The sequence below is a fragment of the Giraffa tippelskirchi genome, chromosome 10, assembly GCF_054371585.1.
Source record: "Giraffa tippelskirchi isolate mGirTip1 chromosome 10, T2T-mGirTip1v1.2.pri, whole genome shotgun sequence".
NCBI classification, from domain to species: Eukaryota; Metazoa; Chordata; class Mammalia; order Artiodactyla; family Giraffidae; genus Giraffa; species Giraffa tippelskirchi.
This window is the reverse complement of record NC_137284.1, coordinates 110,656,974-110,668,600: the sequence shown is the minus strand read 5'-3', so window position 1 is coordinate 110,668,600 and position 11,627 is coordinate 110,656,974.

The following is an 11,627-nucleotide window of genomic DNA, read 5'->3' as shown; positions in this document are numbered from 1 at the left end:
ATGTCATTCACATCACTTCTGCTCACATCCCATTGGCTTGAATCTAGACACAGGCCCACACCTGGCTGCAAGGAAAGGTGGGAAATGTATCTTATTGATTTCATTTGCTCAGATGGTCTCTGGCTCCTCCACTTCCTCTTCCTCCATCCCCTTAGTCCAACCCGTAATCTCCTACCTCATCTACTGCAAGGGCCTTCTAGTGGGTCTCCCCACATCCTCCAGCCTGGTTTTAAATGCAAATGAGTGATATGGTTTAAAAGCAAACAAGACCAGATCATCTGTTCAGCAGCTTCCCATTGCTCTCAGGATAAGTCCCAGAAGCCCTCATGATCTCACCTGGTCCTCTGGCCTCAGATCAAGCCTCTCTCCCTTGCTATCTGTCTTCCAGCCATACTGGTCTTAGTCCAGTGGGTTGAGAGCAGCTGGCTCCGTCTCTCTGTTCATGGTCCTGGTTCTTGTTGCTTTCTCTGCTGCAGTATTCTCTCCCCACCCTGACCCCCTACACCTCCCCCGACTCCCAGCCCTGTCAGACCTTGTCCTTTAGAACCAAGATAAGTGGACCGTTTCTCTGGAAAGCCTCTTGGATGGCGTGGATAAGATCAGGCCACCTGTTACTTAGGCTTACTGTACCCTTTTCTTTTATTTCAGTGTTACAGGTTGGATAATGTTACTTGTGTGATCATTGCTTAACTTTGGTGCCCCTCATCTGACCCAAAGCTCCAGGAGGGCAGGGACTGTTGTGACCTCTGTGCCTGGCATGCTACCTGGGCCACAGTGGTCCTCACTAAATGTTGGTTGCCTGGGTGAATTGTGAGGCATGGCAAAGTGTGAAGAATGACTCCCAGGTTTCTGGCTCACACTGAGATGCCAAATGTGCAGACAGGGCCTGGGGAGGTGGGTGCAGATTGGAGTAGGATCCTGTGTTCAGTGTTGGAAATGTTGGGCCAGGGATGTCAACTAGGCTGTTGGAAAGTGACCCTGGACTTCCAAGAAGATGTATAACTTGAATCAACTGACATTGCATTCTCCTTTTGGTTCAAGGTTATCATGGGTCAAGGCTGACACAAAGGCAGTCATTCGGGGGGGGGGGTGGTAAGAATAAGGGTTCTGGTCTTGTGTCCAACTTTAGATGAGAGAAATTGGGAAAGAGGTGCCAGAACTCCTTAATGCAATTTTCTCTACTGAATTCTATCCTCAAAATGGCTTGTTTGAGGCCTTAGATTGTCAGGGAAGCTGAGGGTCTAGGTAGCAAGCACAGTGAGCATGGAGGGGCTGGAATGGTGGTGACAGGGCACACTTCTCACCACGCTCTACACCCATGAGCAGGCTTGTTCAGCAAACACATACGGGATGTCTACTGAATGCCAGAGGCCTGGGGACCAATCATGATAGTGGCAGTGGCAGAATAGTATAGCTGTTATTTGTAGAGCCTCACTCACATCAGACATCACTCTATGCACTAGGCACAGAAACACATTTAATCCTTAAAACAACCCCACGTGCCATTATTCCCATTTTACAGCTGGGGAAACCATGCTCAGTCGCTCAGTCTCTTGGCGACCCCACGGATTGTAGCCCTCCAGGCTCCTCTGTCCATCAGATTTCCCAGGCCAGAATACAGGAGTGGGTTGCCATTTCCTTCTCCAGGGGATCTTCTTGACCCAAGGATCGAACCCACAGTCTCCTGGGTCTCCTGCATTGGCAGGAGGATTCTTTACCACTGAGCCACCTGGGAAGCCCAGGGGAAACCAAGGCAATAAAAAAAGTCAAAACAAGATCACAACTACTTGGTGGCAAAAAGAAGAACAACGATAGCCCCTTTGTTTAACAATGCTTAGAGACGTGGGGTTATCTTACATAGTGAGGCTAGCTAGTATCACTTCCCTTAGGTAGGTGGGGAAGGAGAGCTGGGGACTGACACTTTCTATCTGTACTAATTCCCTCCGCCTTTCTCTTGCCCTTGCCCTTTTGCACCCATTATGACTACTCAAGTTTTCTTTGGAACAGGAAAAAACTAGTTTTAAAAAGACAGCTGGTGGGCTGTCTGCATTTCAGTGAAAGGTGATGGGTGATCATGGCAAAGTTAACTTTCAGCAACCTGCTGGGATAACCTTTCACAGAGCTTGGCAGTTTAAAAGGTCCTTTATAGAACTCAATCCTGTGAGATAAATAGTATCGTCTACGAGGCATTTATGACTCCAAGAAGTTAGGTGACTTGCCAGGACCATGGGGCTGGTAAATTGTGGATCCATTAGAGATGTAAACTCTGTTCCTCAGACTTTCTGTCTAGAGCAGTCTGTTCTGTCTGCATCACTTTCTCCAGATGTCCAGCTTCATTCCCACTTGGGTCTTTCATTTTCCTAGTGGTACATTTTTCTTTTGCCTTTCCCTACCAGGTTTTCTTAAAACCTGCTTTTACTAAATGTCAACAGCTCCATGGATGAATTGGCTAATTCATACTAAAGTGTTAATGACTGATAATGACACTCAGCTATTCCCTCCCCAGAGTTTTATATTTTAAGACAATAATGATAACAAAAGCTCCTGTTATGGATCTTGCCTCTTGGAGTCTTCACAAACAATTCCTATTGATTTATCTTATTTTTTCTCTCAGCTCCACCCCTATCCTTTCACATCTATGTCCACTGTCGTAGTCCATTCAGCCCTTCATCATCTGTCCTCAGGATTACCTCAATAGGTTCTTAACTATTTCCCTGCCTCTCATGCATCCTCTATCCTGCTGTCCAAATGATTCTGTTTGGCATGCCTTGCTTTAAGCCCTTCCCTGGCTCTATATCCTTCATAAATAAAGTCAGTCTCTTGGTGTAATTCTTCCTACACATTGGGCTGGGACATGTCTCTGGGCAGTCAGCTGTCAGTCTCTGTGCCACCCAACTTCAGCAAAAACTGCCAAGCTCTCCAAGAGAGTCTGTTCAAGCTCCTTTCATGGGGCTGGGATGAGGGCAAGTGCTCTTTTCTGTGTGCCTTCCTTTGGGAGCTCCCATCACAAACACATCCTCAGTAGTTTTAACATGTCTTCCCCTTCTTCTCTCATATAGCTTGGAGGTGGTGGTGGGCTGATGTTGGTTAAATAGGTTTGAGGCGCTTCCCTTTGCAGTTACTGCATAGTAACTTTCTTTGAATAGTAGTAACTGCCTCTGAATAGTTCTCAAGGGGGAAGAGAGTGGGTAGTGGTGGGTATGCATGGGAGGGTTTTTAATGTCACAATGACTGGGCAATGCCGTTAGCATTTAGAACTGGGGACTTAACTAATGCTTAATGGTGTGCATTGCAAGGGAAAGTCTGGCAATAAAGAAGAAGTAGCCTAACCAGGATGCCCACCATGTGAGGTTATGTGGCAGAAGTTTGGGTTAGAAGCAGTACTGTGACCCAGATTAGAATACAAGGTCTCTCCTCATCAGACCAGAGCTCTTTGCACTGCATATTTCCTCTATCCTCCAGAAGAATATGAGTCTCAGTGGAGAGATTTTTGTGCAGCACTGAACAGGGAAGATTGCCCAGAAGATAGAGGGTTTTTCCTTGTGACCCTCATATCTTGTGGTCATCTGAGCCAAATGAGGCCAGACCTTAGTAGAGGAACTCTCACAGCCCCTGGAATATGGGTGACAGTGTCTCGCTTCTTCATCCAGGTGACTGCAGCTCCAAGAGTTTGGTGGGTCCATTTGTCCTTTCACTGCTTTATCTTCCTGGGAGTGAGCGGTGTGTGTGTGTCAGACATTTAAAGTGCCTAAGTAGGCGGGGTGGGGGGAGGTCTCCAGTTCTGCTGGGCATCATATTGATAGGAAGAAGGCAGCTGTCCCTCCATCTTGGAGATGCTAAAAGCAGAAGCAGGGAATACACAAAGACTCCAATTTGTTTGTTATTTGGGTTGTTACAGAGTTCCTCCTCCAAAAGCACCGGGCTCATTAAGGAAAAACAGTGACCTATTCCAAGACACTAAAACTAGGCCAATCAAAGCCAAGATGGTGAGTGGCAGAAGGGCAGAAAGGAGTGCAGTTGAGGGAAGAGCAGAGAGGTTGGGAGACCTGCATGAGGCATGTGTCTATCACCAGGCTTACAGATGTTCATTGATATCACCAACTCCATTTGTCAAGACCACACAGGCAAGCATCGCCACAGCTATCTCCACCTCCAATACCACCAGGGCCACCTCTGCCGACGCTCCTCTGGCTCTCATGCCGCAGTTTGCACCTCCATCCCCAGCAGTGTCTTGGCGGGGTCTGGTCCACCAACTTCCTTTCAGGTTCTCTTTCTCATGTTGGAAAGAGCTCAGGTTGGAGCAGGACTACATCTGGACTGAAGCCCTTCCCACAGCAGGGAAGGGAGAGTCCACTTGCTCTGGGCTTTGAGAGGGAGATTGGTCCGGGTCTTTGTAGCTGTTTCTAGAAGTCAGCATGCTTTAGAGGTGTGGGACTATTTTACAGTTTAAGGAATCCTCCTGGCCTTTGGATTCTTCAAGGTGAATTCTATTTTCAGAGATCTGTGGACTCATGAAACATTGTTTGGAGGAAAGCGTAGTTGGGATCGGGCTTCCCAGGTGGCACTAGTGGTGAAGAACCCGCCTGCCAATGCAGAAGACATAAGAGACGCAGGTTTGATCCCTGTGTTGGGAAGATCCCCTGGAAGAGGGCATGGCAACCCACTCCAGTATTCTTGCCTGGGGAAGAGGAGACTGGAGAACTACAGTCCATAGGGTTGCAAAGAATCGGACAAGACTGAAGCGATTTAGCATGCATGCACGTAGCTGGGATCAGGGCTCAACCTAGAGGTTAGTCTGTAGCTGGGATAGGGGCTTCCTATGGGAATGGGACTGGGGCCTAATTTGAGAGAAGTTTAGGGTTCAGTGCCTAGCCCAGGTCAAAGGGCTGGCTGGGGTTGAGTCAATATTCAGGGTAGAAGTAGTGTCAGGGGCCCATTAATTGAACCTCTGTTTAATATGCAGAATTTTTCATCAAGTACCACCATTCTACCCTAGGTCAATCCATTTTCTTGGGGGATTCCTCCATTCTCTGCCCCCTGGCCACCTCTCCCTTTTAGCCCCGAGTCTCCTCTCTCCTGGGACTCATAACCTAACCACACTCCTGCTCTAGGGTGTGGACTTCAGAACAGGATAGGGCACCTGTCTGAACCCCAAGCACTGTGCAGCCCGAGCCTGCCTTTGGAGGGGAGGGCAGAGCCAGACCTGGGGCCCAGCCGGCCCTGGCAGCTGGATGGCCAGCTGTAGTGGGATTAGGGCGGGCCATGCCCATGCCCGGCATGCTGCTCCAATCCCCTCCCTCCCTTTCTCCTCCTGCATCCTCATTAGGATGCAGTCTTAGGCTCCACCTACCCAGCCAGCCTCATTGTCTCAGCCAGTGCCAGCGCCTAGCAACCCTCACAGGGGAGCCCCTTCCTACTACTGTCCTGGCCCCTCTCCCTGCCCTTCAGCTCTGAACACCAGCACAACTTATGTTTGTTTTTACCACTGCAAAGAAGCCAACAACGCAGGGCCACTTGGTCTCACCACGTTCTCTCAGTGACCCGGTTCTGAGAGCCTCTTCTGAAATTCTGGGTGTCCTCTCCAAGATTCCTAGGTTCTATCAACAAATCTCAGATTACATTCTGAGCTTCCAGAGTTCCATTCTGGAGTTCTCCAAGGCCTGGAGTCCATTCCAGGAATCCATGAATTCTAGGCTTCCAGGATTTTATGACATAAGTTTCAGACCATTTCATCACAGGGTAGAATTTGGTTATTGTGGGACAGAGTCGCCTTGTGGTTCCAGAAGTGAAGTCTGTGGTCATGAATCAAGGTGACAGAGGTTAGAAGATGATGAGGGTATGGAAGTTGCATATTTATTCTCTTTGAGAATTTCTGAAGAGCATAGAGAGAAATGAAACCTCTGCCAGAGAAGAGAGAAGGTGGGATTCACTCACTGATTCAACAGGTGCTGGAATAAAGCAATGAGCAAAGAAAAGCCCTGCCCTCAAGCAGCTTCCGTCCTCTTGGGGGAGACAAATATTCAACAAATAGACAAATAACATGCAACATATTATTTGTTGCATAGCAGATAGTGATAAGTGCTATAAAGAAAAAGAACAAAGGAATTATTAACACTTTATTGTATTTATTCTGTGTTAGACTCTGTTCTAATGTTGTTCTTATTTATTTTTGGCCACATCGTGTGGCATGTGAGATCTTAGTTTCTTGACCAGTAGTCTAACCCAGGTCCCCTGAAATGGAAGCATGGAGTCTTAACCACTGGACCTCCAGGGAAGTCTAATGATTTACATATATTAACTTATTTACAGTCATAATAATGTGATGCTACTGTTTAGTCCCACTAGATAGACGAAGGAACTGAGGCACAGAAGGTTAATAATTTGTCCAAGTGGCAGAGCCAGGATGGGAACCCAGCAGTCTGGCTCCAAAATCTGGGCTTACCCACTGTGTTATAACTCGGGGTCAAGAGCTGGACAGTGATGAATACAGTGACATTTGACCGGAGCCTTACAGAAGGAGGGGCTTCTCCTGTGGCTCAGCTGATAAAGAATCCACCTGCAATGCGGGAGACCTGGGTTTGACACCTGGGTTGGGAAGATCCCCTGGAAAAGGGAAAGGCTACCCACTCCAGTATTCTGGCCTGGAGAATTCCAAGGACCATATAGTCCATGGGGTCACAAAGAGTCAGACACGACTGAGCAACTTTCACTTACAGAAGGAGAGGCAGTGTGATGTGTGAGGATCTCTGGGGAAGGACGCTCCCCTGTGGAGTAAGGCAGGTCCTGCCTCCCACGATGGACGACACGTGTTCTCTGTGCTCTGGATCTGGAAAAAAAAAGGCTCCCATGGGGATCTGGTGGGAGGGGTAGGCTTGGTGAGATACTTGTCTCTGTGGCCATGAATGACCTGATTGCCCAATCCCAGTCAGGTTCCCCTGCATCCTCTTCTCCCTGGTTATGCAGATGGGTCCCCTCCTTTCCAGAGAAGTGTCCCCAGAACACAAAGGAGAGAGCTAACAGAGACAGTCCCATGTGACAGGACTAATCAGCTTGCTAATTATGAGTAATTAGAAAGACCTTCCTGCCTTGTCAGGCTCTGGGTGGCCCAGTGTGAAACAGAGTGATGACTTAATCCCCATGGGAAGGAAGAGGGAGCAGTGGGCAGAGTCACGGGGGAAGGTGACCAAGCATCCCCAAGCATCTCCACACACATGGCCTCCTGATGCTGCTCTCAGTCTGACCCACCTACAGACACAGACAACTCAGCATGGGAAAGGGAGCCCCAGGGACATGGGGATCAAGCTGAGCGAGCTTGAGTCCTGATTTGTGATGGTGGCAGCAGCATCTTTGGAAAAATTACTTCGCCTCCCCGAGACTTGGTCTCTTCATCTGTAAACCCAGGGTATTCATCATCCCTAATCACACAGCTTTATGACAATTCAAGGAGCTGTTAAAATAACCAAACGTGATGTCTGGCACACAACAACTGCTCAATTAATGGCAGTACTTATTGTTGTTCTGTCTTTGCCATCGATTGCCTTGGATGACTTGAAAAAGTACTTCCCTTTCTCTAGTCTTGGCTTCCCCACCTGTACACTGGAGGTAGGATTTGGTGACTTACTTATTCAATTGAAAAATATTTCCTGAGCACTGATTTCATGCCAAACACTTGGATGGAACAAGACTGACACAGGTTGTGACCTCAGAGATCTTTGGTCAATAGGTTGTCCCCACCCCATCTCTCACATTCAGTCTCTAGATGACAGGGACCTCAGTAGACAGGATTGTAAGGTGCCCTGGGATACAAGCCCACACAAGGCCCTCCTCTCAGATGTGGACAGGATGGACGTAGAAACATAATGGATTTTACTTTCCTGGTTAGGCTGGTTACATGGCAACGGGGAAAGGATTTTGCAGAGGTTGTTGGGTTTCCCTGGTGGCTCAGATGGTAAAGAATCCACCTGCAATGCAGGAGACTTGGGCTTGATCCCTGGTTCAGGAAGATCCCCTGGAGAAGGGAATGGCTACCCACTGCAGTGTTCTTGCCTGGAGAATTTCCTGGACAGAGGAGCCTGGCAGGCTATAGTCCATGGGGTTGCAGAGAGTCAGACGCGATGGAGTGACTAAGCACACACACATTATGCTTTGACTTTAACTTTGTCAAAAGGGAGATTAGCCCAAGACAATTTGAGATAATCAGAAGAGCCCTTTAAGAGAGAGTCTAGACTTCAAAGATGGAGGCATCAGTCTCTCCTGTTGGCCTTTAAGAAGCAAACTGTCATGTTGTAGAGAGGACCAGATGGGGTCCCGGAAGCTGACTGCTCAGCCCCTCAACCATATGGAATAGATTCTATCGACAAGCTTAGAAGAAGACCCTGAGCCTCAGATGAGACCCCAGACCTGACTGACATTTTGATTGCAGTCTTATGACACCCTGAGCAGGGGACCCCACCTGTACTCCTGCCCTAGAGAAACCAGGACATAATCAATGTGCATTATTTTAAACTGCCAAGTTGGCGGGAACTTGTTACCCTGCAGTAGAAGCCTGATCTACATACCCCGCCCCTGAGTACCTGCAAGGTCTTGGATCAAGGTCATCCTGCCAGCTCTATCTTCCCAGCCCCAACTCAGGGCCCAGAGCTCTCAGCACCCCCAGTGAATTCCCAGCAGACAATGCTCCCATCAGCCATGGCAAGAATTGTTTCATCAGCTGCCAACCTGCTCCCAAAGTTGGTTGTCAAAGAACGTTCTATTTGCCCTACTTTTAATATAATTATTAGCATCGTTTGCACGACACCGAGTCAGGGCTCAGCCCGTCAGAGGCCCCCTATTATCCCGAGTTGCTTTTCTGGGAACGGCTGGATCCATGCCTCACGCTTGCTGCCTCCTCCCACATGAATTATCTGTAATTTCCACACCTCCGTGCTTGCTTGCTGGGGTCCCGCGTGAAAGCCAGGACTTGTGCTGGGCCGGGTGCACTGTTATTTTCCAGGCAGCCAAGTCAGGCTCTGAGGAACCTGGAACAAAAGCAAGCAGGACCAGGCTTTTTCTGTGGGACCTGCAAGGGGATGGGGAGGGCCAGCAAGGGGTGTGGGTGCCCACCCCAGCAGGAGCTGGAGTCAGACTGAGGGCAGTGAGCAAGCACCTAGCAGAGGGCAAGGCGTGAGCGACGTGGCTCTTGAACACCAGCAGTGAGGCCTGTTTGTAGAGTGCCCAGGAGGGGGTCTTTCTCGCAGTGGAAGACCTCACACCAACTCCAGAGTGTGCCAGTGAAGATGGGGAGGATGGAGGTGCAGGGAAGAAAAGTAAGTCCGGTGAATAGAGAATTGGAGATGGAGGGCAAATACGCATTCGCCTTCCACCAGAGTTCCCGCAGGGTATTCGGCTCTCATGGGTAAACAGCTGAGTCCCTGGGGAGGGGACTATGGAAGGTGAATGGGAAACTGCTTTACGAGGAGAACTGCCTGACAGTGATGAAGCTCTGCCTCTGCAGGATGGCCCACTGCCTGGCTCAATACTGCAAGAGAGAAAAGGCCTCTCTTGGTAGAGACGGTGTACTTTCGCCCGGCATTTAACAGAGGGCTTATGACAGTGGTTCTGAGCCTTGGCTGCACATTACAATCCACTGGGGAGCTTTTAAAAAAATCCTTTTGCCCAGGCCTAACCACAGACTGTCTACTGATCTTGGTGGTGAGGCCTAGGCATGGGTACATTTTCAAAGCTCCTCAAGGATTCTATAGCACCGGAGGATTGAGAAGCACTGGCTCAAGATAAGGTGAGCATTCCGCCAATGTCAGCTGTTTATTGTACAATAAAAACGCCTTGGTGTCCTTGAATGTGCTGTTGTCCCCGCCTGCGCAGCTGGACTGGTGGGGCTGGCGTGGGGTGGGAGAGGAGTTCAGGAGAGACGGTGCTCAGGAGAGACGAATGCTGGGTAGGGCAGCCTGGCATCCATCTCTCTCCGTCACATCTCAGAAAATTGAATTAAAATCCATCTTTTTCGGCTGCTGCCCGCCTGGCTGGCTGGCTTGTGGAAGGGAGCTGAGGCAATGAGCACCTCAGGGGAGGGAAAAACTGTTGAGACCCCAGCCTCCCACTCCAGGGGAGAGAAGGAAACTCCAGGGGTCCTCTGGGAGGAGCAGGTGGTCCCACGGGTGGTCCCTCAGCCTCCAGTCTCCCTGAATGAAGCCAGGCAGGCAGGGTGAGGAGGAAAAAGAAGGAAGTCTGGTCCTGTCCTTGGGGAGGCCCAGTCTGGGAGACCAGAATTGGCATAGCTCCTACTGAAGGAGAACCAGCCTTGTCTGGAGAGACCAGAGCTGTATGCCTGCACGGGCGAAGAAGAGTCTGGGGCATGAGAGGCCAGCCTGCTCCAGCATGATTGGGGCTGTTATCTAGGTCAAACAACACCAAACTGGGCACATGGATACACACTTTAGTCCCCAGTCTAAGTGCGTCCTCGGGCTAGTCATGTGGCCCCTCCAGGCTTGGGTGCTTCAATCATAGAGAAGGGGACTAGTCAGCCTTCCTGGATCCCAGCTCTGATGATGCTCATTCCTGTGGCTCATCTAAGCTGATGTTATTAGGTACAGCAGGGATTAGAGGCCATCTATAAGGACTGCAACACCTTGGAGAGAGTAGAGAGGTACCCTGTCCAGAACCAACTATAAGAAATGTCCCTTATGGTGGACTCTGTGTGCGTGGCTTAGTGGGCAGCAGGCAGAGCAGGAGCTGGATTTCTACCCCTACCTGTTCCATGCTGGGCATGGATGGCACAGTGGGACCCGGAGCCCTGGCTGACCCCTAGCTGTCGTCAGCTAGGAGCCTGCCCTCTGGCTAGGAGCCTGACAGCAAAGGGGGAAGAGGTGAAGGGAAGGGATGAGAGGAGGACTGCAGGTTAATTCCTGTCCACTGGCTGCCCAGGCAGAGGGGGGAAGGGATGCTCAACCTGCTAACTATCCACACCAAGCAAGACACACATCTGGGACACAAAACAGAGAGCAGGTGTTCCAGAGCCCAGAGGGGGACCTGGAGTATGGACAAGAGAGTAAACATGGAAATGAAGGCTGACTCTGAGCCAAGGGTCCTCATCTAGTGGCCTGACCATGGACATTTCCAGGGACAGCTGGCCTGCCGCAAGTGACCTTCCTCACACTTCTTGCCTCCAATGTCCTGAGTTCCATGCTTCCCTCCTGACTCTGAGACTGCTGTAGCCCCTCCTTTCTCCTCACAATGTTTCACAGTTTACAGAGCACTTTCACACACAGCATCTCCTTTGATCTTCAAACACCTGGGTTGGAGACCGATGAAAGGAAGCTGCCAGGGGTCAGGCAACAATCTAGAAAGGGGTCTACTCAGGTCTGGAGGGAAGTCCTGTCTATCTCGTCTGTCTGACTTGACCAAGGCACCGAACTCTCTTGTCTCCAGAGGGGTCTCACTCTTTATTGATACAGATAAGAACTAACATCCTCCTCTTCCAGGAAGCCTTCCTGGACTGAAAGAAATGTGATCCACGCAGACCAACAGTGTGGTGTACCAGAGAGGGCCAGGGTTCACTGTGTTGTAGAGAGAAACCATCAACTCATTGAGCAGACTTTCTGGACACTCAGATACTTCCTTTAAGTTTCCCT